Source organism: Lutra lutra, chromosome 1, assembly GCF_902655055.1.
Source record: "Lutra lutra chromosome 1, mLutLut1.2, whole genome shotgun sequence".
NCBI classification, from domain to species: Eukaryota; Metazoa; Chordata; class Mammalia; order Carnivora; family Mustelidae; genus Lutra; species Lutra lutra.
In genome coordinates this window covers 171,478,450-171,484,493 of record NC_062278.1, presented here as the reverse complement: position 1 = coordinate 171,484,493, position 6,044 = coordinate 171,478,450, and positions in this window count along the sequence as shown.

Below are 6,044 nucleotides of genomic sequence, written 5' to 3'. Positions count from 1 at the left end.
CCCTTATTCTCTGCATAGCCTTTCCCAAGAAGTTTAGATGTTATGTGGGAATCTCAGGGGGATATGGTGAAGGTTTGAAAATTACATGAGAAAAACCAAATTTCTGTACCTTGGTACTTTATCATTGTTTTTAAGAGGCCTACTACTCTGTCACCCTTATACTTTTGTCTCAAGGCTAACAAGTTTGCTAATCAGTTAAGTTTAGTAGCTATTCAGTGATACTTTCTTTGATAAAAGCATTTTCACTAGGTAAGAATGGTATTTTAGTTTTTCACAAGCCCAAATCCTTAATTTCTACATTAGAAATTAAAACTGAGAAAAATTTAATAGTAATAAATGCATCATTAACATTTTCATAGAAGTAACTATTTTCAATAGAGTAATACTGTTTTCTTTTTTTGCAATTCATTTCTCTTAAATGTCTGCCTCAATAGAAGGTAGCTGGATTTTTGTGTATTTTCTGTATTGGTTGAAATATTACTTATTTGCAATTTTTGTCATTTCATGTATTGGTCATTTGGAAAATACTGGTTCACCCAAGTTCTATAAATCTCTCAGATGCTGACCCAGTTCATTACATAATATGTGCAAATTAGATTAGTATCACCACCTAGCTCATTAAAAAAGGGAGGGGAAGCACTGGGGTGGTTCAGTCAGTTAAGTGTCTGCCTTCGGCTCAGGTCCTGGGATCAAGTCCCACGTGGGTTCCCTGGTCAGTGGGGACTCCCTGCTTCTCCCTTTCCCTTCCCCCCACGCCTGCTAGTGTGCACACGCATGTGTGTGGGTGTGCGCTCTTGCAAAAATAAGATCTTTTAAAAAAAAAAAAAAAGTCCTTTTAAGTATTAGGAAGATGGGAAGCTCCTGATAGTGGATATAAGTTTTCCCCAAATTCTAATTTTCACTTCAGAGTTTGAGCTTTGTCATTAACAACTGCTATCAACTGTTTTCCCTGAAAGGTACTTTTATGTTTGGAAAAATGTCTGCCAGATAGCCAACTTTGACAGTCATTTAGGTAAAAATACCATGAAAAGAAAATAGCTAATTCCATTTGTAACTCAACTGTTTTTTTTTTCTTAAAACAACCACTGTAATTTAAACATGTAGCTGAAGTACTACATGTGGATTTTCTATTTCATCACTCACACTAGTTACATACTAAAGGTCCAGATTTCATAAAAGGATTTTACTGTTTTCACAAGGAAGAGACTCTCCAGCAGACTTAATGCTGAGCATGGAGCGGACATAGGACTCGAACCCACAACCCTGAGCCAAAACCAAGAGTTGGATGCTTAACAGACTGAGCCAACCATATGCCCCTCAGAAGGACATTCTTTTTTTTTTTTTTTATTAAAGATTTTTATTTATTTATTTGACAGACAGAGATTACAAGTAGGCAGAGGAGATAGGCAGAGAGAGAGGAGGAAGCAGGCTACCCGTTGAGCAGAGAGCCTGATATGGGGCTCGATCCCAGGACCCTGGGACCATGACCTGAACTGAAGGCAGCAGAGGCTTTAACCCACTGAGCCACCCAGATGCCCCATCACAAGGACATTCTTAAGTGGAACTGACACCGCCCCTCCCCTTACCTTGCAAATGCATGGCAGTAAAGAATGACTACTACACTTTGGTGCCACTGTCTTGAGTAATGCCAAGATGCCAGCAGTTTTACCAACTTTTGCTTTTTCAACATTAGTGAAAACATCAGTGTAGATCAGAGGATTTTAAGAAGTTTCTCAAGAGGTGGGTGGCTGGCTGGATCAGTTGGTAGAGCATGTGACTCTTAATCTTACGTTTGTGGGTTTGAGCCCCACAGTGGGTGTAGGGATTACTTTTAAAAAATAAATTAGGGCGCCTGGGTGGCTCAGTGGGTTAAGCCGCTGCCTTCGGCTCAGGTCATGATCTTGGGGTCCTGGGATCGAGTCCCACATCGGGCTCTCTGCTCAGCAAGAAGCCTGCTTCCCTCTCTCTCTCTCTCTGCCTTCCTCTCCGTCTACTTGTGATCTCTCTCTGTCAAATAAATAAATAAAATCTTTAAAAAAAAAATAAAAAAAATAAATTAAAAATAATATAGTAAAAACCTACTCAATGCTTTAACTGTTTGCGGGCATGTTTGCCAAGCTTTGACAGAAGTCTCTTTGACTAGCTGATGTGGGACAAATACACGGAAAATGAGCCCAGCCATTTTTGTAGATTCATCCCTTTGTAAGGTTTAAACATACTTCTACAAATCAGATATTAATGCAGACTTCGTGGTCTATACACAAATGTTTAATATGACAATGTATTATTTTTAAAAATGACACTGCCATGACTTTTACTTTTCATCCAGCAGACAATCAGCAATGTCCACTCTGTATATAGCTTTTTGTAAAATTTTTGTTATTGTGTAATTTTTTGTAAGACATTTATTTATTTGAGAGAAAGAGTGGGCATGAGTGGGGAGGGACAAAGCGGGAGGGACAGAGGTGGAGGGATGAGAGAATTGCAAGCAGACTCCCCATTGAGCAGGGAGCCTGATGGCAAGGCTGGATCTCAGTACCCTGAGATCATGCCCGGAGCCAAAAATCAAGAGTCAGATGCACAACTGAGCCACCCAGGTGCCCCAACTGTGTATTATTTCTCCAGCAATGTCATATAATAACTTACCCTTTAAGATATTACAGTAGCTATTTCTTTTCTTTGGAGTTGATTCTTTCTGTGAGAGAAGTCTGCTGTATATTGGCTTAATCTTTTTAGCATTTTTAGACATAGATGGTGGCTCTAAGTTGACCAAGTAGTCATAATTTCTTTAAGGCCAATGACCCATTCTTTTTTTTTTTTTTAATCTCTCTTATTTTGAAGTAATCTCTTTCATGGGGATCAAACCTATAACCCAACATTAAGAGTCATGTGTTCTATCAACTTAGCCAGCCAGGTGCCCCACAAATGATCCATTCCTTAGAAAAATATAAATTGTTTTATTTTAGGGATGCCTGGGTGGCTCAGTTGGTTGGACAACTGCCTTCGGCCCCAGTCATGATCCCGGAGTCCCGGGATCGAGTCCCGCATCGGGCTCCCAGCTCCACGGGGAGTCTGCTTCTCTCTCTGCCCTTCTCCTCACTCATGCTCTCTCTGTCTCTCTCTCAAATAAATAAATAAAATCTTAAAAAAAAAAATTGGTTTATTTTAGAATAAAGTTATTAAATTCTAAAAAAGTGTATTTATATTTAAGAATTTCTTTTTTAATATTTTAAGGAAATATCTGAAACACTGCAGGAAGACATCGGAATATACTTACGTTTAGGCACAAAAAGAACTACAGGATTTCAAAAAATTGCACAATATTGGCAGTTGCTGGGATTATAGAAGGTATAACCTAAAAACTAAGTTAATTTCTAAAAACAAATATTCACACCCTAAATGTACTGCTTAAGTAAATTCTAGATAATTCAAGAATATACTGCACCATTTGATTCCTTCTTATACTTAGCAACAGACACACAACTATATATAAACACCATCCTGCTCTCAAGAAGGAACCTGAAAAAGTAGGGAAAATCTCCAGTTACACAATTACTAATGTAATTATGACTGTCAGAAGTGCTATGACAACATTAAGCAAGTGATCCAATGTAATGGAGCTGAGGGCATCAAGAAAGGTTTACTGTTTGTGCTGAGACAGTTCTTCTCAGTGGCTGACATTCATTTATTGAGTCCTTTAACTTCCTTTCCACTGTGATTGCCCCATCACTCTATACCAACCACATTACCTCATGTCTGGACTGCTGTAAAAGAACCTTCAAATGTCTCCATCCCTGGAACCCATCTGGTATCCTGCAGTCAGATTAATTTCCTGAAAGGCGGTTTCCATTAGAGAAAGGCAGTACCATATACTGGTAAGGAATACTGACTAAGCAAGTCTGACCAGAGTTCAAATCTGTGGTTCTTAATTTGTTGTAGTGTCTACAGAAAAGTTGTTCAACTTCTTTAGTTTCCTACTCTGAAAGATGGGGTTTTATTATTAGGACCACAATAAATACACTAGCAATGAGTTTGGCACATTATGGGATACACAGCTGGCTGGCATTCAATGATTATTATTAGTTCATTTCTTATAACCCAACTGTTTCCATTAGCCTTAGCCTATAGTACACAATAGATTTATGTTGTCATTATTTATTATAAAAAAGAGGTTGGGGAGAGATTTTTTAACAAAAGATCAGTAGTAAGAAAAAAGGTTATGAAGAGTGTTGAGTGAGTTGACCAGAATCCATACATAGAGGTGGGGCTGGTTAGCTGATAAAATAGCCAGCTGTATAAATGTGATCTGAAAATGTGTAAAGAACAAAAATAAAACTCAAAACAAAAACAGGGTGACTAAATACCAGGACAAACTGATAAAAATCAGTGATGACTATGAACTCTAGTCATAAAGCTGGAAAACAGGATTGTTAAATGTGACCATGACTCTGAGATATAATCAGAGGCAGAAATAGTCTCTCTAATCACCAGGAAGGTATATACCATGATAACAGGAATAATCCATCAGGTTCAACCCTGACTTGGACAAAATAAATGTTTAATTCCATGCTACTAATAGTTCTCTAATAATCCAGTTTCTTACCCACTCCATTAAGAATAGGGAGTGAAAAAAAAAAAAAAATAGGGAGTGATGGGGCGCCTGGGTGGCTCAGTGGGTTAAAGCCTCTGCCTTCAGCTCAGGTCATGGTGTCCTGGGATCGAGCCCCACATCGGGCTCTCTGCTCAGCAGGGAGCCTGCTTCCTCCTCTCTCTGCCTGCCTCTCTGCCTACTTGTAATCTCTGTCAAATAAATAAATAAAATCTTAAAAAAAATTTTTTTTAAAAATAGGGAGTGATGGATAAGGGGGGGGTAGACTTCTGGAGAAGTAAGTTCTCCATTATAAAGTAGCATGTCACTAGATAAACTAACAAAATCAAGAATTCTCAACCTTTGAAGTAAAGGTGCTAGATTCTCAGACATATGACCTAATAAAGTGCTCTAGAATTAAGATTGGCCTAAAATAGTCAAAGTACTCTTACCGTTATGATGCTGATTCCTATCATATTCCGGACTAACTGCTGCAAAGCATAATGTACCAAACTTCCTCTTTGCATAAAAAAATCAATGGCAGAGAGTGGTTCAGTCTGTTAGATGCCCAACCTTTAGTTTCAGCTGTCATGATCTCAGGGTCCTGAGATCAAGCCCCATGTCAGGCTCTGAGCTCAATGGGGAATCTACCAGAGATTCTCTCTCCACATCTCCCTTTGGCTCCCTGTTCCTTGCATGCGCTCTCTAAAAATAAGTAAATCTTTAAAAATAAATAAATTGTGTGTGTGTGTGCATATGGCAGAAACGTTATATGGTCCAAATTTTGCAAATGCAAAAAAAATGTAAAAGCCTTTACAAAACCTTCAACTTTCTCATGGAAGTACAAGTATTTGATATACTTTTATCCTAAAAGTATAAGAAATATGGCTCTACTTCAAAAAGAGATAGGTAGCTGGTTTGCGGAAAAAATAAAGCCCAAAGAAGTGAAGTACAGGAAGAGGAATGGTTCATACAGGAAACCAAAGGAAGAGGTCAACAGTGGACAGATGCATTTAGAGACCGGAATGCCTCAGTCTCTATAAACAGAATGAAGAGACAACTTAGGGTTAAGTATGACCCTAAAATTTCTCCAAAAAAGGAGCCTGTGTCTGTGTTTTGTGGACTTAGCTATTATTTGAAAACCAATTTCATGTATAAATTAATAAAACCAACACTTACTGAGTACCCAGCTCTGTGTACATGCACTGGGGAATCAAAAGTAAGTCCCTGATGAATGCATTTAGTGGGAAAACAGACAAAAAAGGCAGTACTCTTGTTCAAAAAATGTATTTGGAGTATTTTAACATCCCTTTTACAAGAAAAACAATCTGACCTGCATGTTTCCAAAACTATTAAATATTACCACTCTTCTCCTCGTTTTTCCATTCATTTTTTTTGAAAGGAAAAAAAAATCACAAAGTAGAAAGCACAGAATATTAGAGGTTTCTCTGAAGTT